The 21,502-nt window shown below is 40.2% G+C and overlaps 1 pseudogene; it reads left to right on the top strand.

Annotated features, from left to right (window-relative positions):
• The first annotated feature begins 1,892 nt into the window (after positions 1-1,892).
• Positions 1,893-19,956, top strand: LOC118773636 (annotated as a pseudogene).
• Positions 19,957-21,502: the final 1,546 nt, after the last annotated feature.

The raw sequence follows: 21,502 nt of genomic DNA, 5'->3' as shown, positions 1-21,502 counted from the left end.
AGGCTAGCAGCAGTCTAGAAGAGGAGAATGGAGCTCAAGTTGTCCCTACGCTATCAGTAGTGTATGGGAAAACAGTGGCTACATGTCCCACAATGGCCCAGAGCTGTAGTAGGCCCTGTAATGACAGGATATAATTAGGGACTACCTAATACCTCACTCAATTCATTGGGCAGCCGAGTAATTTGTTCAATCAGCATCCCATACCTTGTGGAGAAGTACAGCCAAACTCTACCAATGGCTACCATCATTCCAAGAAAACGTATTAACAGCCCACACTAAAAACAAACAAACCCCCACAAAAATAACGCACAATTAAAACAAGCGATTAACGAATTGTGCAAATACCTGTCTGCCTTTTGCGGTGTACCAGGCGGGTAGACATTCACTACAAAAAAAAAACCAAAACGCTTCAAGAGTAAAACAATGAGCACATTAAATTAGAGCGCCCCGAGCTGGGTAGCGATAGACCTGTAATGCATGTAAAATTACCTTGCATAATAAATTTCTCAGCTAAAGTAATCAGGCATGCAATACGTACTTGTTGAATTCGAAAACAGACAGACACTGGTAAATTCTCAGGGTACGGTATGTCGTGGTATTTAAAATACTAACCAAGTAAGTATTTTGTGGCTAAAACATGAGATGATACATTAAACCTACGCCTTTGGCTCTTCTGCTAAAAGGTTGCGGTGTACACCGTAGGAGAGGCTTGTCTGAAGAGTAATCTACAATTGCCGTACAAAATAAAGGGTAATACGACAAACGAGCATACCGTGTGAAATGAATCCTTCCAAACGGCAGCAAGACGAGAAACAAACATGAGTGGATGGGATTTGCGGAACTAAAGGCACGCGCCTGTTATGGGAGGCCGTGTAGGTCAAAAAACATTGGAACATTTGTACATACTTAATTTCCATACACACCTCACTGAAATGGTCACTTTTCGCCCTGGAAATCCTCTCTCTCCCCACTGAAAATCATTTTCCCCACTGAAAATGGTCTCTCTCCCCCTTGAAAACAATCTCTCCCCCCACTGAAAATCATTGCTTTCTTCCACTGAAAACAGTTTCTCCCGCACTGAAAATCATCTCTACCTCTTCCACTGAAAATGGTCTCTCTCCCCTACTGAAAATTCTCTCTCCCCCAATGAAACTCGTATAGTTACTACAGGACTTGCACAACTCAAGAGATTCAATTTTCAGATTTCCAGTGGGAGAAGCGCGATTTTCAGTGTGGTGAGACACAATTTTCAGTGCACCTGGAAGCCTGTTCATTGTACAAGGAAGTTCAGTGCACCCGGAAGTCTGTTCACATCCCGCCCTTTTGGAAGACCACATCATTTCTGTTACAGATGCTAATATTAGTGGCCGTGTGGAAGAGACTTTCAATATAATAAGGAACCTCTTGGTTTCACCAGAACTGACAACGTGCATGGCAAATGCAATTGCCACGTCGTCGTCCCCAGTGAATTCGATAAATGCTGAGGTTGGAGATTTATTCTGGCCTCTTCAGCAAACCAGCACCTCAGTGCTGGTGCGACCAGGAGCTACTAGCATTGCTCCACAGTTTCAGGCTAGGCAGTTCAGTACTTGGGGGAAAGGGAAAAAAAGGTAAGAAGATTTCGTTCAACCTAAATTATTTAACCAGATCTTAACATAAGCGTTTATTGTTACATTATTAGTTAGTCAAATTTGCATGGGTGAGTGTTTTTTTTTGTTTGTAGAGCAAGACCACAGCCGCACCACCGATCCTTTTATAAGGATGTAATCCTTCTTCCAAGCCCCAGAGCAAAGTTTGTTGTTCGCCAAGACACCAAAAGAAGACTGCATGAGAGAGGTTTCATTTTAAATGTGTTCGAATTTGATAAATCATGGAACTATGCGACTGTCATGATGAAGATTCGTGAAGCCTTCCACACCATTCTTCCAGATAATGTAAGGTAGGTTCAACCGACTGGACTGAAATGTATTTAAACCTGTGGAATTTTCCATTTGGAGCTGATAGCATTGGCATCCGGAGATGCATGTCAGTTATATAGCTAGCCAGTAACATAGCTGTGTACGTTAGCTTACGTTAGCCAGGCTGGCATGCAGGCAGTCTGTATCACTTAAACCCAGGGTCTCATTACAAACATGTTTTGGTATTGAAACAGGTGTGAATTATCTCTTTTACAACTAAGCACATCCAGCTTCTAGAAGATTTTATTTAACGTTACATCCTATTAGTGTAGCCTATGTTCTCTTTGCAGATATGTCTCAAATCACACATTAATTTAAAAAATAACGTTAGCGAGGAGGAGGATGCGATGATAATTAAACACTGCAGAACTTTGACGTAATTAGTTCTTCTTATAATGATAATGTTCACAAACCTTTTTCCTTTTTCAGTTTGCAAATCCTAATGCCATGTGGCAATAAGCTTGTTGCCCCATCTGTGTGCAAAGGGCAGCAGCTGGATGGTACCCTTATTCAGAGAGTCTTCCAGAGGGCCAGCTTGTACATAAGGCCATCAGAGTTACTTGAGGTGAGCCTGATGCATTGAAAAGCATACATGAATAGTTTCATGATCAGAGTAAGCGCTTGGCACTATGACGACATGTTAGAGTACCTCAAGCTATGTGATTATATTGACTCTATATTGACATTGGCTCATCCACCCATCTGTCCATTGATCCATCGCTCCATCTATCTACATCAATCCATTCATCCATAAATTCATCTATCTATCATTTATCTATCTGTAATATGTCTACATAATCCATTTCCATCCATCTATATCCAACTATTTATCTATCCCATCTACCTAAATTCATCCAACTAGTTGCATCCAACCACTCATCCATCCATGCATCAATCTATCATCCATCTATCTACCCACATCCATCTACATCTATCTACATGCAACCATTTATCCATCTATCTACATCCACCATTTAACTATATCCATCCAGCTACATCGAGCCATGTATCCATATATCATCCATCCCTCTGTCAACATCTAACCATTTTGCTATCTTTCTACACATCCATACACTCATACACCTATCCATCTTTTCACCTCTCTGTATCCATCCAGCCACCCATTTATCATGTATTTACATCATCCATCTATCCTTCTGCCATCTACCCACATCTATCTATGTACATCCAACCATATCTATCTGTCTGTCTACATCCATCCACTCATCCATCTCTCCACATCAATCCATCTATTCATCCATGTATCCATGTATGCACATCCATCCACCATCCATCCATCTATCAGTCTGTCTATATCCGTTCATCTATCTACTACAATTACTACATCAAACCTGTTGCATTTGCATACACTGGTATGTCTGTGGAAATTCATCCCTAATTTCAAACTTTAATTTTTAGGCCACGTGAGACAAAGCACTTACCCTGATTGCAAAACTACCCACCTATCATAGGCAGGCCTGGTTTTACAACAGTTTAGATTTTGTATTTTTAGTATCATAATTGTGTTCTGTTGTTGGTCTGAGTAGTTTTTAATTGTATGCCTAAGCCTCTTTCAGTAACAGTTGGTGTTTTCTTCTGCAAGTCTATAAATGGTGAGACCAGTGAGAGTGACAGTGAAGAAGAAATGGAGACCCCCCCATCCCGTCTCCCACATAGAGACCCCGCCCCATCTCACCGTCTCCCACACAGAGACCCCGCCCCATTGCCATTTGTGCACAGAAGATTCAACAAAGTCATCTACATCTGGCCAAGCAAGAAGCAATTACGGCACCTACATAAGTCTCATTAATGACTAATGAAGAAGAGGAGGATTTGTATACTGCAGTTGTTGCTAGCATGGAAGAGCACCTGTAATTGTGTTATGTTGAAACCCAGTCTTTGCTTGCATACTTCAGTTGAACAAAACAAAATAGAAATGCTAATGAAATTAAAATAGCAATCAGTGTAAATATCATCTGTAGTACACATTTTAGAAATAGCTTTTTACAAAATTCCTGTTAAAATGACTTAACAAAGTGTTCCCAACCTGTGTGGCGCAACACCCTGGTGTGTGGTGTGCCGCAGGAAAAATCCATATTGAGTTTTTATTGTTACTGATCCTAATTAACAATTGGCAGAAATTGTAGGCAATTTCAATAAATTGTTATTTTATGACTTGTGTATGTTTGGTATTGTGGTGTACCACGGGATGTTGTCATAGTAGTAGTATGAAAACATCTAATAATAACTTTTCTCAAAACTCATTTGTAGATGCCCAAAAAATGATATACCAATTGCTCACATCTTGGAAGAGCTTGCAGCGAAAATTAGTTGCAAGAACACCAGCAAATTCAATATCAATTGATCAAATGTGCTGGATGGTGCCATCCGTGGGTTCAGAAGGCTGTTCTACAGTCCCAACAATACCATGGTCATTAAGTTCTCTGACGACAAGGGCACAAGTGAAGAGGCGATAGATGTTGAAGGGCCGAGACGGGAATTCCTCAGATTGCTAATGGAGGCACTGTCACAGTCCGACATGTTTGAGGGACAGGAAGGATATCTCAACTCGGCTCTGGATTGTATAGGTGTGTATACCTTTATGAGATATTAATGCTGTGTAACTTTGGGCTACACATTGACTGGCCTTAATTGCTGACAAACTGGTTTTGGTCTTATCTAGTTGTGCGTGAGGATGTATATTATGTTGCTGGTACAGCAATAGCCGTCTGTCTGGTCCACGGAGGTCCGCCCCCTTGCTTCTTGTCAAACATACAGTTCAGTTGCATCGCAGAAGGCCCTGAAAGAAGCAAGCCAGTCCTAGAAGACATTGCGGATTTTGATTTACGTCAAAAGCTGGAACTGGTTTGTTGGAAATGTTTTTCTGAAGGATTATTAATTATGATTGCATTAACTTTACAATTGCTTTGTTGTAATTGTCTTTGCTGAATGTAGAATAGTGTATACTGTATATAGAGGAACAATAATGTGTAGTAGTTGCCCTCCATCAGAAGTAATATTTTCCATGCAGTACTTTTCTTTCCTGGGTTATCCCATAATATCATGGCTGAGTTTTGTCAGCTCAGAATTGAGGTGCTGGCTGCCTGAAGAGCCTTACTTCTCTTGCCGACAAGGGTCAACTACTTGAAGATATTTCAATGTTTCAAGTAATACATTGAAAAGGTACCCTTTGAAAGGTATGTTTGTTGAGCGTATAAATATAATGCAGTGGAATAGCCTGGTATAACCAGATCCACTGGTCACATTTGAATCATTTCCTGTCTTGGCACCTTAATGGCCATAGGCTTTGTGTTTTTAATTTTTTTAATCTTTTTTTTAATTTAAAGTTTTTAATCCCTTACACCAGCTTCACACCATCTGCATGGAGCAGTATGGATTCCTATTTCCTACTTTGCCGCTAACCATGCAAATTGATAATGGTAGTGCTGTGTAAATGTTGCGTTGTGTAAATGTACACATTACTTTTGCTCTAACATCAATTCTTCTGTGTTTGCTGGTGTTGTACTACTGTTACTGTTGCTGCTACAATTAGCTTTTCTCTTCTAGTCTCATAAGTAGCACCACAATGAAAGTATTTTTTTTTCTTCTCAGAAAACGGTATTTAGATTCAGGGATGGATTAAAGATGCTTGGTGTCCTTCAGAAGATCAAGTTGCATCCTGAAACTTTTCGCTCAGTTCTCTGTTACAGTCCAAGTAATCTCACAGCTGACACCATGGATGAGCTACTTCAAATAAGATGGTCAGAGATGGGGAGCAACAAGAGATCGGATGAGAACAAGGTTGTGGCCTTCTGGAGAGACTTCTTGCAAGATGCAGAAGGTGGGTACATTGTTTTGTTTTCAGGGATTCTCAAGACAGGAGTGGAATGTGGGCTTTATTGCTGATAATTTAATTTCTCTGTAATCTTGCCACAATAATTTCTGATTGGATCAGAAGCATTCCAAGAGTCATCAGGAGTGTAACTGTCTGTCATTGGAGTAGTAGATACTGAAGTGTACATGTCTGTCTGTGTTTCTTTTTTCTCCAATCAGAGGAATCAGGGGCCACAACACTGCAGGATGTGCTGACTTTTGTAACAGGGTCAAATTTTGTGCCACCCATTGGTTTCTCTCCTCAGCCATCAGTGGAATTTCTCCACAACGGAGGCAAATATCCGATGGCCAATACATGCATCAACTGCCTACATTTGCCCATATACAAACAGTATGAGGAATTTAAAACGTCAATGAACTTTGCAATTCAGAATACTCAGGGATTTGGGATGGCTTAGAAAATGTTAATGGTTGCAAATGTCTGTTTCTGTTTTAATCTTTCCATGTTTTGCTGAAGGCAAATTCTTAAGTTGAACACTTGAAAGAAATAGCTGTTGTTGGCATATTAGGGTGCTTTTATAGAAATACACTTTATTGCATTATTAAGCACCTGGGAAGAAATACACTTTTATGTATGCTTTATTCAGGTTCTCACTTTCTAAAAATGTTAAAACATGTTAGTATTTCATACACACAGGCCTTCTAGTTCTTCTAGAACTTTTCAGTACTTCAAATGCCTGACTTTAGGGCTTTCAGTGTTTGCTCTGGTGTGTTTTAAGTCTAACTGTCAGTGCTCCGCCTCCTTAGGTGTGGTGTTTTTGTTTTTCCTGTCCATGTGCTTTTGTTTTCCTTGTGTTCTAGCCCTGCCTCGCTCCCCGCCTGATCTCCCACGGCCTGATTGCTACACACTTGCTTCCCATGCCCTCATTAGCCCTGCTCTATATCTTCCCCGTGTGTCCCTGTCTTGTTGCTAGTTCGTAGCAGCGTGTGTACACCTGTTTCGTCCCCGCCGTTTCTTTGTCTGTTCACTTTTGTCTTCTGACCTGTTCTCTTGTTTATTCCTGATTCCTGCCTGCCGTTTCTGCCCTAATCGCCTGATTGATTCTGCCTGCCCGGTTTCGACCCTGCCTGCTCCTGTCTCCCTGAACCTGGATTGCCCTCGGACTGTCTCTCTGGTTTTGACCCTGCCTGTTTTTCGTTCTACGATCCTGCCTGTGTTCAATAAACCTGTGGTTTGCGACTGAGTCCTTGCCTGGATCGTGACAGTAATAGACATGCACTTAAAAGTATTGCACTTTAAATATTACAAGTGTATGTTCAACTGTAGAAAAAATGAAATTAAAACTGTTTATTTTCTTGGAATCATTCTCTCATATTAATACTATGTCTAATACTCATATTTAACATCATGCAGTTGAAACTAAATTAAGGCTATATATTTTATGTAAACGCTAGTATTAACGCTTTGACACAATGGTTGTAACTTGTCAAAAGGTTTGTTTGAATTTGAAAATTGTTTTACTATAGTGTGTGATAAGACAACATGGAAAAAAAAACATTTCAAACAAGGTACTCTATTCAATGGAATGTCTAGTTAACAAGAAATTTACTAAGGCCACGAAAAGGTTAATCCCAGAGTTTCCATATTCGTTTAAAGGATTAATTGTTTGACATATCTCCAATTTTGTAGAGTCGTCCACATGAAAACCATTGTCAGGAACTGCTATGCTGTTCAGTTGGAGATCGCTCAATGTTGCAGCGTCATCTCTAAGACTGTCCGGCGGGTCGAAAGGGTCTAACACACTGTTGACACCTGTGACATTCTGTCCGATATGACCAATGACTCCTCTGAGCCACAACTGCAGTGGTGTCATGTAGTTCTCAGTAGACAGCCCATGATTATTCCATTGATTACAGAATTCCCTTACCGCTCTTTGGATACGTGGTAAGTAGTATGTAGTGTAGTGCAAACACGTGCAACTCTGACAAGGAATCAAGAATGTTGTGGTTTTCCATAAACGTAAACAGCTCTACGCAGAAATAGGAAACAACGCGATTCAACTTGGCCCAGAGTCTTTCTACTCGTTGGTTGTGCACGCTGTGGCCAACGATAACGCTTCTCCTACGTAATCCTCTCCTACTCAGCATGAAACGAGCAACCTCCACATTCTCCGTTCCGCGATCACATCGAACTCTTGATGGCAACCCGAAGTTTAGACACTCCCTCCTGAAACAGAGTTAGCACACTGGATGCCCTATTGTTTGTCAGACATTCTAAGTATATAATGGTATGGCTGTACCCATCAACACATCCGTGGAAAACCATTCTCCAGTTGATTAGTTTATGATTTCCGTCTGTGTGCCTGTGAATAAAGATGGCAAGACATAGTGATACTCCTGTACTGAGTTCATCATTAAATAGCCTATCAGCTTGGTATCATTGTGAATGGCAGCCACAAAGGGTCTAGTATAATAATAATTAATAATATTAATAATAATAATAATAGTAATCAGCAAATCATAACTCATATGACCCCCTAATGCTGTAGATCCTGCAACGAATTACCTGCCTGTGATGCACACATGGTCCAACTGGGTCTATAGCATGTAGGGCTTCACGAACTCTCCAGCGCTGGACGCGAATCCCCATGGAGTGCAGGCTGCCCCACACATATGTCTCACCTGCGTTGGGAGTGTTCTCCAAAACGCGTCTTATGATTGACATAAGGTTCTCGTTAGAGAGTTGAGTGTAAAGGAGTGATTGTACATGCAAACGTTGTCGATGGCGTAACAAAGTACGGCGATCAATCCGAAAAAGGGAAGCAAAACCTTGCCAATTAAATCCTTGAGCCAAACATACATTAATCTGTTCCGCTGTCAAGTCATAGCGTGGGCGACCAGGTGTTCCTGTGTTAGCAGTAGGTACAAATGACTGTTGTGTCACTTTCTCTTGTCTGGTCCTCATAATGTTGCAGAATTACAAATAGGTGCTGACATAAATGTTCTAATAAAAATGTACATTCTCTTGCCTCCAAGCCTTCATTCTGACGGACAATATTTGTGATGGAAAGGACTGTTCTGGCATGGGCCCCAAGTTCTTCGAAATACATAACGGGCGGGTTTGCTTGAATCCCTCGAAGACACCGTAGGATGCTTAATAAAATATTGACTACATTGTCAGTGTTTGTAGTAACGAATAACGTTTGGTGGCAGGTAATAAAAAAAAATGAAACCAGGAACTTGCGCATCCTGAGAAACCTGAAGCTGTTATCGCGCTGAAAGTTTGTGCTAAAAGTCGGCCTCTTTTTACCTTCCTTATACAACAGACTTCCGGGTGCACTGAACTTCCTTGTACAATGAACAGGCTTCCAGGTGCACTGAAAATTGTCTCTCACCACACTGAAAATCGCGCTTCTCCCACTGGAAATCTGAAAATCGAATCTCTTGAGTTGTGCGAGTCCTGTAGTAACTATACGAGTTTCATTGGGGTAGAGAGAATTTTCAGTAGGGGAGAGAGACCATTTTTAGTGGAAGAGGTAGAGATGATTTTCAGTGCGGGAGAAACTGTTTTCAGTGGAAGAAAGCAATGATTTTCAGTGGGGGGAGAGATTGTTTTCAAGGGGGAGAGAGTCCATTTTCAGTGGGGAAAATGATTTTCAGTGTGGAGAGAGAGGATTTCCAGGGTGAAAACTGACCATTTCAGTGGGGTGTGTATGGAAATTAAGTATGTATGTACAAATATTCCAATGTTTTTTGTCCTACATGGCTTCTCATAGCCTGTTACCTATTGGCCACTCCACCCTCCCACCTAATGATCATTAATGTCACATGAGTTTTGCAATCCTGGTCACAATTTGTTGCTTGTCATGGTCAGCATTGGTGTGTTAATTATCTGAAGAAAATATGATGAAATGGCTGGGATATTTGATGTTGAATTTCGCCAGTTTTCACTGACAGCTGGTTCAAAATTAAACAACAGTATGACTACTAGTGTGTGTTATGACATCAACAACAGCAAAGCAAACATATTTGCTTCATTTTATTTTCAACAGAACCAATGACTCACTAGCACTAGAAAGTACATTTTCTTCATAAAAGATACTTTGATGTGTGAGACTGGTGCATCCATTTTGTCTTGAAAGATATCATCCCTACCCTGACTCAGTTCATTTGTCTAGTTACATAATTAAAGGTGATAAATACAGTATACAGGAAGCAGGAATCAATTAACTTCTCTGGCTGAAAGGCAGAGATATTCAGCTTTACAAACAGTATAGATACACAACAGGTGCCTTCAGTTTCAAACACTACACAGAAGCACACTAAATCACTGTACAGTGCCTGGAGGTATTAGGTAATATTTTACAAGCACAAGACCAGCTACATTTTAACAACAGATACTTTTTTTCTGTGCTGGAAGTCGTTCTGGATAAGAATGTCTGCTAAATTAATGTACTGTAATTTAATGTAATAGGATGTAATGTACATAAAAGGTCACTCTGCTTTTTTAGGGGGCTTTGTTCAATTTTTCTTCTTAAGGGCCTTTGTACATCAGGGCTACAGTGCTCTATTCTGCCTCTATAGGTATAGACAATGCTCTCAGGGAGACAAACACTTCCCAAGATTCTCTCTGAATCTCAGGATCCTTCATTCACCGTTTCCAGCCCACATTCCCTGCTGCAATAGGCATTACTTGAAATCCTTCATTTTCATTAGCATTAGTGGATTTGCTGCCTGCCCAGTGGAGGTGTATCTATTTCTTTCAGTCCATTTCATCGGTATACTGAATGTGATTTTATCGTTTGATCTATACCTGAATCCTTTTGAAAGTTTTTAGGGTGCTCAGGGATCACTTATGACTGGGCAGAGCTTAGAGCTAATTAAGACAAGATAAGAAGAAAAGGGAGGTGGTGGGTTCTTTTATAGTCAGCTGTCCCAGAGAGGACTGGGGCAGCAATTTGAAACTGGTGCTCCTCGGGAGAGCTGTTCATAGAAATCCTTTAATTAAAAATTAGCTCTGCTTGGCAGAGGCATTGTTCCAATATACTCCCATCCAAGGAAGAGAGACCTTTACATGTGTGCCATACAGTAGTTATCTGACAACAGGTTTAGCTCCTGCAGTGAAGGGTACCTTCACCCAGTTCATCCCTTTGTGACACCTACATGCTGCCAAAGACCTGCTTGATACCTCTGACAAGCCATCTGTCTGTTAAAGGCAATTGTTCAGTTTGCCCCTGGACGAAAATAGAGTAAAGTCAGAAACCTGCACGCATACTCATTGAGGAAACAGCAGTCATTCATATTCCATATTTTATTTGGGTAACACTTTATAATAACTTTCATTAATGCACCATTAACAAACCATTAATAGCTATGAACAAATCATTACTTCATCAGATTTTGAAAATTTACAAATGTTTACAAATGACAGTTCATGTAGTTGCTAATGTGTATATTCATATTTACAAATGATGTACATTATGTTTTCCTGGACCCTTACAACATATCCCTTCATTAATAAATAATTAGTTGTACAAAATTAGTGCATGTTTGCAAATCATTTCAAGGTTACAGGGAACCAGTGACAGATGTCCTTTGAGACATCATAATACTACTTTATTAAACAGGTGTCCGCTCTCAATTGATGGGTAGTAGTACATGTTAATATATGTAGTTCATGTTTCATAAAGCTACTAATAGTGACTTAAGTTTTATGTTTTATCTAATGTGCATATATGATGATATTTTGTGGTTAAATATTTAGATAACATGTGTGTGAAGTTAAAAATCTTGTTAACAAATGTGTGTAAGATATGTAGTTATTAGTTATAGACCTTTTTGCAGTACCTAAACTAAAGCTGAATTTAGTTACTACTTCTAAAGGTTTGCAACCTATGAGTAAATATGCATCACACTTCCCTTCACATGTTAATACATTATCAACCGCGTAAACATGGTTACATCTATCTTTGCCATAAGTGTTCTCATTACGTACAGTCATATATGACTGACTGGACATCTCCTGAAAGTAATTCATAATTATGAAACATTAATTCATTATGTACAGACCTTTTTGCAGTACCTAATCTAAAGCTGAAAAGGTTCATCATTTGTTAAAGGTTGTAAATGTTTATAACCCATTGGTAAACATTTATCACACATTTACAAATCATGAATGAATCCACACAAGTGAGATGAATAAATGCCCTTTAATGACAAAAAATTTACAAATTTGCTCAACAACAGCGATCTCAACCCCCCAAAGGAAAATTCCACCCTTCGACACAACGTCTTTTGCAATAGTTTTAAAGTGGTTTGTCTTTCATAGCACTGTAATGCTCCAATTTATCTTTCTTCAAACACTTAACCAAGGAATAGCAACAAACTTAAAACAACCTTACAGCAGCATATACTCTTTTAAATAAATTTAAGATATAAAGGTGCACATGAAACGTTGCCTAGTGGCATTTCATGAGAGGGAGCAACCTCATCTTTGTATTGTTCTATTTTATCTTGTACATCCCCTTGAATTAAAGTAGTTGAGCACGTCTTAGAAAAATCAAAGCTATTCTTTGCATGTGAAACTGCTGGCCAGCTCCTCAAATTTAAGCAGATCAAGTCAAGTCAACTATTTGTATTTTTTTGAAATATCATGAAATAGTCTTCCCAGTGCTCCATTTTTGTGATTTTTCGCTAGCCATTCATTCCACTCTATTACATTAAGGTGGTCCTCTAGTAACCCCACAGATCTGTTACCCCTCAGCCTCCACACATTTTCCTTATATGTGCGCCATGCCCTCTCAATATGCTGAGTATGGGCACAAGTTCTGGGGTCTACGTAGCAGACACTGTGGTTTACAGTGAAATGATTGTATCCTAGACGTGGCAGAGCCCCTTGATAGCCCCTCCACTCATCACTTATCACTGATGTTCTGCCCCTCACATGGTGGGCGATGAGTGGTACGAGGTGAGCTCTTGATCTTCTTTCAAAGGACTGGTTTGCCTGCCTTTCCCCCTTGTTTTCCTACTCCCAGCATGCCAAACACCCATTTTCTCCTTTTCCACCCACCTGCCATGTGTCCTCTCCCATACTGTAAAAAGCATACATGTGAATCCACATTTAGTGTAAATATCACACTAAATTTACAAAGAATATTTATTTGACAGCAAAGGGACTAAGAATATTCTATTTCCCACCATCTATCATAAAGTAATTATTCAGGGGAGTGAAATGATAAGTTAACCATTATATACAGTGAATACTTATGAAAAAGGTCAGTCAGTGATCCAGGTGTACCCAAAAACAGATCCTTGGAAGGAGATAATGACTAAAAGAACAATAAAGTGTAAAAATAAAACAGTTGCATTATTACTTGTGTTGTAGCAAAACAAAACAACTCATACCTTTCTCTTGTGTCTAAAATGGCTCTCATCAATCACGACAAACTCTCTAGGTCCTCCAAGATGCTTGCCCTTTCGTCGTCTCAGTCTATCCATTGCTGCAATGCAAACCTCTCTTGTTTTCTTCGCCATCTTTGACAAAGTAGCAGAACTCCCTGCAATGCCATCTGCCATCATGTCCACTTACCTCAATCTCAAACCCTGTGAAAACCTTGCAACACATCATGCAATATAGAACTCTCTATCATGGGACCTGGCAGGACTTAACTTTTAAAAGTGTAAGGGGGGTAAGACTATGGTCAAATCATTTCCCTTTGGTTGCAATACAAGAGCATTATTGTGATCCTTTACAGTATAGTTTCATTGAAAGCACAAAAATCGAAGGCCTGTATTCTGTTGCAGTTCTAACCTGTAAATGAATTTCATCCACTCAAAGAGGGAAATTCTTGAATGGCTGAATATGGTGCCTAATTGATTTTGTACTGCTCTGGTTCCTATGGGATGCCTGCTGACAAATCCTGTGAGAATGAATGAATGAATGATTAAAGGAATTAATGAATAATGTACATATGTAAAGTTACAGATTCTATTTATTTCATTTACATTTTCATTTCGATGTTATCTTTATTAAGGCTACTCCATTAACCCATGAACCAGCTTTAAACAAAGGTCTAGCTAGCGACTGTTTTAATTTCATTTAACCACAGCAAAATGTTGTACTGATTTGTAGTTATAATAATATTAATAGTTTTTCATGTCAAGTAATTTTACATCCAAAAGTACATTTAATATTAAGATTCAAGGTAGCCTATCATATAGGATAATGACACCTAAAATAGGACATCAAAACAAACTATGGCTATCATTCATAACTACTTATTTTTAAATTTGCCCTAAATGTTACCTTACCATGCATAACAGTCGATACACTTCCTCTTTTGCAACTTCATTTTGTGGCCACAGATGTTGCATTTCATCTTTTTTTCGTAATAAGCCATTCTTCTGAAGCCACTTTATCAACTTTAAATGTTGTTTCTTTGATCTTCCTCTTTCAATCAACTTCTTAAACTCAAGCACTAAACCCGGCATGTTGCCTCTGCACTAAATGATTTTGGTTGAAATTGGCGCTGAACTTGTGGACTATATCATTGGACAAAGCATCACACTGATGAACCAATAAGATAACTCTAGCGCCAAAGTGCATCGCTGTTAGCAGTTGGGGCGTTTAGGTGCTTTTTTGCTTGTCCTTGTTTGAGAAAAATGAATGAATATTTCACTCGGTCAAAGCTAGTGCCCAAAATGTCCCACTCAACAAAGCAGGCCAAGAAGCGACGGTTTGAAGAGGAACCACAGCCAAACACTTCAGGTAGGCATCGTTTCGATAGCGGTTTAACTGGCTAATGGCCAGTTAGCCAGTTACGCTATTTTATTGTGTTTATTAAAGGTGTCTGCTTGCTATATAGCCCATTAACTAGCGTTAACATTAGCCCATGCTAAGTTACGTTGTACACCATTTATTCTGAAAAGCTAGTCCTGAATTTGAAAATGATATGACAAGGTAGCCAAGGATTTTCACGGTTATATCTCATGACCTAGTTCATTACACCAGTGTTTCTCAAACTGGGGTACATGGCAATTGTCCAGGGGGTCAATCAACACCCCCCTCACAGTAATCCCATGTCAATCAATCAAAAAGCATCCAAATCCAAATTTAATGAGAGTGGTTTGTTTCGTAACCCCTTGTGACAGCCGTCAATCGCATACGTTTTGATTTGACAACGCGAATTACTGTCAAGTCGCAAGTTCTCACTTAAAGACCAATAACGTTACCTATAGAGCTAGCTAGCTAGCCAGTTTAGCTGCCAAGTGCAATAGCCCTGATAAAATGAGATTAGATTGATCATAGCCAGCTAGCTAGCCAACAATCTCTCTGAAAATATTCTCTTCATATTACATCAACTAGCTAGGTAATTCCAATCCATCTGGAAGCTCTATCGCTCTGTGGTTAACAAAACATTTTGTAATGGTGTTTTTCTGGCTAATTGTCGGGCATTGTGCATATCCCACAAACATTAAATCTGCTTGCACATACAAATTTCTGCTCGCAAATTGAGTGAAAACAGCGAACTTCACTCAATTCGCCTGCACAAATTTGCGTGATAGTAGATTTAAGTTTTGTATTGAAATATCAAGGTGTTATTGACTCCCTTAAAATGGTTAAAATGTTTCGGATGCTTTACTTTTAGCTACTCGTAATTTATTGTTAAACCGTAGACATTCAAACTTGACGTCTCGGCCATTCAAACGTGACATCTGCGCAAACGCTCTTTTAAGAAAGGGATATGAACCGTTCTCCCTCTTATTGTTCTGGTTGTGTTGGTCCAGGTGCATCACCAACAGGCAGTTTGGCTGCTGCAAAAATAAAAAAGGATCTGGAAAAAGAGAAGGCAAAGGTGGAAGTAAATCCGCACAGATTGCTGAATTGATACAAGAAAAACATGAACTACTCGAACAACTCAATTGTAAGTTATTACGAAAGCCAATGACTGGAAATGAAAACAAAATGTATACATTTTTATATTTCAGAATTCAAAGAAGGTAATTTTAATAATAAGCCATCACTTACTTAAGTATTTGCATTTGAAAGTGAGGACCTAAAAGTGCAACTGCAGTAGAAGTGAAACTTGCAGTAGAACTCACAAACATTTGTCAGTTATTGTATTTTTAAGTTTTCTATTTATCTTTTTATGTATCTCTGAGGTCAGTTTTTTTTCGGCACGGTCCGAAATCTCTTGTTCTTTCTATATAGTGCATAGGCCATATTCAAATGAATGTACTTTTGCAGGAAAAGACAAAAGGTGGACTGGCTGATGCACTCTGTTTTGGATTTATTTGTTTGTTTGTTTATTGCTCCAGCTCGAGATCCTGATGAGGACGTTTGGAGGTATAAAGCTGTGCTGAAACACTACAAGAAGAACAGATCATTTGTGTCAGCATACAAGGCTGTGGGGGTGGACAGAAATACCATTGTGACGATGGCTCCAATTGCTGAGTTGGCAGTTATTGATCCTCCAAAGTTTGAGGAGCTGGCCAGTAGTTTCACACGCAAAGACAAGCTTCTAGATTTTGCAAAGAAGCGTTCAACTACTTTAATTGACCTGGATGTACAAGATAAAATAGAGCAATACAAAAGTGACCTTAGGTTGCTCCCTCTCATGAAACGCCACTAGGCAATGTTTAATGTGCACCTTTATAGCTTAAATGTATTTAAAAGAGTATATGCTGCTGTAAGGTTGTTTTAAGTTTGTTGCTATTCCTTGGTTAAGTGTTTGAAGAAAGATAAATTGGAGTATTACAGTGCTATGAAAGACAAACCACTTTAAAACTATTGCAAAAGACGTTGTGTCGAAGGGTGGAATTTTCCTTTGGGGGGTTGAGATCGCTGTTGTTGAGCAAATTTGTAAATTTTTTGTCATTAAAGGGCATTTATTCATCTCACTTGTGTGGATTCATTCATGATTTGTAAATGTGTGATAAATGTTTACCAATGGGTTATAAACATTTACAACCTTTAACAAATGATGAACCTTTTCAGCTTTAGATTAGGTACTGCAAAAAGGTCGGTACATAATGAATTAATGTTTCATAATTATGAATTACTTTCAGGAGATGTCCAGTCAGTCATATATGACTGTACGTAATGAGAACACTTATGGCAAAGATAGATGTAACCATGTTTGTGCGGTTTATAATGTATTAACATGTGAAGGAAAGTGTGATGCATATTTACTCATAGGTTGCAAACCTTTAGAAGTAGTAACTAATTATGAACAGTTTCAGCTTTAGTTTAGGTACTGCAAAAAGGTCTATAACTAATGACTACATATCTTACACACATTTGTTAACAAGATTTTTAACTTCACACACGTGTTATCTAAATGTTTAACCACAAAATATTATCATATATGCACATTAGATAAAACATCAAACTTAAGTCACTATTAGTAGCTTTATAAAACATGAACTACATATATTAACATGTACTACTACCTATCAATTGAGAGCGGACACCTGTTTAATAAAGTAATATTATGGTGTCTCAAAGGACATCTGTCACTGGTTCCTTGTAACCTTGAAATGATTTGCAAACATGCACTAATTTTGTACAACTAATTATTTATTAATGAAGGGATATGTTGTAAGGGTCCAGGAAAACATAATGTACATCATTTGTAAATATGAATATGAATATATACATTAGCAACTACATGAACTGTCATTTGTAAACATTTGTAAATTTTCAAATTCTGATGAAGTAATGATTTGTTCATAGCTATTAATGGTTCTTTAATGGTGTATTAATGAAAGTTATTATAAAGTGTTACCTTTATTTGCTATGGAGTTTTCTCGGGACTGTAAGCACAGCACAACAGCAGGAATCAAATCTGAAACATTGGGTATAGTAGACAGTTTCTGACACCTGGGTACTTTTGTTGAATGAATTTCCTTGCTGGACCATGAATGCTTCAACAGCCATACCACAAACGTGTGCTCATGTCAATGGAAGGGATAGCAACTTAAACCATTCGGAACCAGAGGTGAATGTTAAGCCAAGTGGCTATCTGTGTAAACACAGTTTGTCTCATTGCCAGGGCTCAGGCAAGGACTCAGTCGCAGACCACAAGTGTGTCAGTTTCCAGGCAGTTTAATGATATTCGTAACAGTTCACAAGCAGGGTCAAAACCGGAGAGGCAGTCCGAGGGAAAATCCAGGTACGGGTAAACCGGAACAGGCAGGGTCGAACAACGGGCAGGCAGAGAGATCGGGCGAACAATACAGAGCAGCAGGCAACAATCAGGTCGAAAAAAGGGCAGGTCGAAAATGGGAAACAGCAAACAGACGGGAAAACCAGCGGGGACGAAACAGGTAGAAATACACTGCTACGAACTAGCAACAGGACAGGGACACGCAGGGAAGATATAGGGCAGGGCTGACAAGGGCATGGGAAGCAGGTGTGCAGGCAGGCAGGTGAAGGCGATGAACAATCAGGCAGGTGGAGAACCGGGCGGGGAGCAGGGCAGGGCTAGAACACAAGGAAAACAAAAGCACATGAACAGGGAATAACAAAAACACCACAGCTAGGGGGTGGGAGCACTGAAACTCATGCCTGCACATACATTTCTTATTCTTTATCTTGCTGCCAGTTTTGTAGGAGGATAATAATTGAAGACAGCCCAGCATGTTCTGAGCAATAATTACAGTCAACACAGTTATAATTACTCCTGTGTGTGTAATATCTACATACAGCTTATATAATCCCTGCCACTACAATCTTAAATGCACTGTCCAAAATAGTCCAATGTGTTGTAGAGTAATGCTGAACATTTATCATTAATAAAATAACACCTACCACATACCATGAACGTACCTAAGAATGTACCAAGAAAGCAGCTAGCTATGTCCGATAATAAGCAAAGCCTAAGCAACTCATGTATTTCTTTGTTGTCATTGAACTAATATATTATATAATATATCATACTGGAGATGTTCCTTTTACATCAATCAATCAATAAACATGTTAATGTAACAGTGGAGGGTGACAGCTCACTAATAATGTGACGTGCTAGCTAGATACTACGTTAAACTGCTGTCAATGATCACATTTAGGCATTTAGAAAATTTCTGTTCTTAACTTGATTAGACAATAAGAGTGTTTAAACCTCACGACTAATATACGGAATTAGCTACACTATTTGGACAAAAGTATTTGGCCACACCTGTTTTTCAGGGTTTTGGCTAGGCCCCTTATCTCCAGTGAATGGCAATCTTAATGCTTCAGCATACCAAGACATTTTGGACAATGCTACACTTCCAACTTTGTGGCAACAGTTTGGGGAAGGCCCTTTTCTATTCCAACATGACTGTGCCCCAGTGCACAAAGCAAGGACTATAAAGACATGGTTTGATGGGTTCAGTGTGGAAGAACTTGATTGGCCCACACAGAGCCCTGATCTCAACCCTATCGAGCACCTTTGGGATGAACTGGAACGGAGATTGCGAGCCAGGCCTTCTCGTCCAACATCAGTGCCTGACCTCATAAATGCTCTACAGAATGAATGGGCACAAATTCCCACAGAAACACTCCAAAATCTTGTGGAAAGCCTTCCAAGAAGAGTGGAAGCTGTTATAGCTGCAAAAGGGGGACCAACTCCATATTAAAGTATATGTATTTGAATACAATGTCATTACAGTCCCTGTTGGTGTAATGGTCAGGCGTCCGAATACTTTTGTCCATATAATGTATATCCAACAGAAATGCAGATACCTTTCTTTGCAATGTATATAAACATACATTGGAAGCTTTTCCAATATACACCATACATGAAAAAACCATTCTGTGTGTGTCACGGGTTAGCGGACCCAGACACCCAACTGCCCACTGTCAGTGCACCACAACGTGAGACCAGGTAGGTAGCAAAAACCAAACTTTATTGTTACAGTTGAGGTTAAAATCTTACATCAATGGAATTCAATTAAAGATAGCACAACCTGGAGTCACCCCCTTTTGCCTGCTCTTCCCACTGTAGGCCCCGGCAGAAACTTGGCCCCTCCCTCCCGAAGGATAGCGCCCCCCACAGGTAATGGCACGCACTCCAAGCCACAGCACACGGTGGTCCCCTCACACCCTCACACTCTGGCAGAAAGCAAACACTGCAAATTCCCTTCACAAGTTGCGGTTGGCGCCTCCCTCTGGCCAGGGTGAGCTGGTCCTGAATCAGGGGCTGACCAGGTGGGGGATCACAGGCTGCCACAGTGCCTCACACACACTGTTACGTCCCAGATGGGTAATGGCGTCCAGGGGTACGTATGGGACACAATACAAAAGGAAAAAACCAGCCCCCCCTTGGACAGTGCATATTTACAGTATTTACAAGACGATATACAATGACAAACATTCACAGGAAAAGGGGGGGGGGGACAACAGACGGTGCCAAAGAAAAGAACAAAACAAAACAAAAACCAACCCTACATACCTATACAAATCCAACTAAATACAAAAACAAAAGGGGTGGCAGAGCCAAACAAAAACCTACCTACTCTAACTAACTTGACCAAAAATACACAGGAGCGGCACCCGCCTCTAACCTAACCCTAACACAGTGAACCCTCACATGGGGATCCCCCAGCTTACCTGTCCTCCTCCCACAACAACCGAATGCAACCAAAACCGAGACAAGATCCACAATCGAAGTCAATAAACGATGCAATATAAAAAACATGGTACAGGCAAGTTTGTTAGCAAAAATGATGAACACGACGGATCAAAAAACAGCGAGAGAGCACCCCAAGAATCCAGCATCTTTAAATCGGGGCGCCCCGTTTCTGGTTGGCCGATCCGGAACGAGGAGGCAGGGCTCAGCGCCGCGGGATACCTGCGTCAGGAGAGAGAGAGTGGAAGGGGGGGGAGAACCGAGACGCAGGTGACCCAGACTCCACACGCCCAGTGCGCCGCACGTAACACACACACTTATTACAAAACAGGAGTTGCTGCTAATTGTCTCTCCCCCAAGCAGCAATACCAAAAATCAAAACAAATCTTAAGATCAAAATACAAACTACCAAAAAAAGAATCCCCAAAAACACCCTTGTGTCCCCAATAAAACAGAGTCCCTTGGCTGTCCGGACGCCAGCCTCCACGTACTCGTGCAGTCAGCTTCTCCACGGCAGGTCTGAGGTCGACAACCTTCCTCCTCCCTGGCTCTCTGCTCAGGCGACGTTCCGCCCTGCCAAAGTCCTGCACAAACACAAAAGCACGTGCCCGTAAAAAAGGGGAAAAACCCCCCAAATGAACTAATACAACAAAGAAAAAAAGCCCAAAAAGAGCCTTAGTACACACCAAGACAGAGCGCTTCCCCGCGCTCTCCTGCTGTTTTTCTCCAGGCAGCTGACTGACTTTTCCACCCCAACTGCTGCCTTTTAAAACGCTGAAAGGCTCCCCAACACACCCAGCTCACGGGTGCCCTGGCATAACTTGCTTGTTATTCCATTATTCAATTTCACACCAACATGCAACTCCCCGGGCTGCCCAAACCACCGCCTGACACGTGCTATTGCAAACAATCCGTAAAGCAATCCTGGTCATGTCTGGTCTCAAGCAGGCCTAGAGTGAATATAAGTTGATTATCTGGCAAATTAAAATGTATGATATCTGACTTGTGCATTACTGATTGTAAATTCTCAACATGAATAGCAATTTGAAATGACACAACTTGAACATAATTATAACTAAAGCAGACAACGATCGTCAC

The sequence above is a fragment of the Megalops cyprinoides genome, chromosome 2 (genome assembly GCF_013368585.1).
Source record: "Megalops cyprinoides isolate fMegCyp1 chromosome 2, fMegCyp1.pri, whole genome shotgun sequence".
Lineage (NCBI taxonomy): Eukaryota > Metazoa > Chordata > Actinopteri > Elopiformes > Megalopidae > Megalops > Megalops cyprinoides.
The sequence above is the reverse complement of the archived record's forward strand: the minus strand, read 5'-3'. Positions and strand labels throughout refer to the sequence as shown.